At 44.6% G+C, this 316-nt stretch overlaps 1 protein-coding gene across 2 annotated transcripts in view; it reads right to left on the reverse strand.

Annotated features, from left to right (window-relative positions):
* LOC119592057 (phosphatidylcholine:ceramide cholinephosphotransferase 1-like) overlaps window positions 1–316 on the reverse strand; it is a 42,265-nt gene that overhangs the window by 5,321 nt on the left and 36,628 nt on the right. The window lies entirely within an intron of this gene.

Consider the following 316-nt stretch of genomic DNA (forward strand, 5'->3'; position numbering starts at 1 on the left):
AGAGAGCCCCAAAGGACGAGGAGAGCGCATTCGAACAAATTGACACATTAACTCCTTCCCTGCTCGCCCCCAATGGACACTTGCAAAAGGCTTGGGCGCGGCGTGGTATGATAATTTTAGCTTCGGTGCAATTGCGAAAAACTGCCAATGTGTCTAACGGATCCGCGCTTCTTGCAGTGTTGTTGCAATTACATTCAGCAGATAGTGTAGCATAAATTCGAGAGCAAAAGAAAGGGGATAATTCTGAGAGGATAGTCGGAATTTATAATTTATGATACTCTCGTTAGGGATATGCTAATAGAATCACGCAGCATGT

This window comes from Penaeus monodon, chromosome 29 (assembly GCF_015228065.2).
Source record: "Penaeus monodon isolate SGIC_2016 chromosome 29, NSTDA_Pmon_1, whole genome shotgun sequence".
NCBI classification, from domain to species: Eukaryota; Metazoa; Arthropoda; class Malacostraca; order Decapoda; family Penaeidae; genus Penaeus; species Penaeus monodon.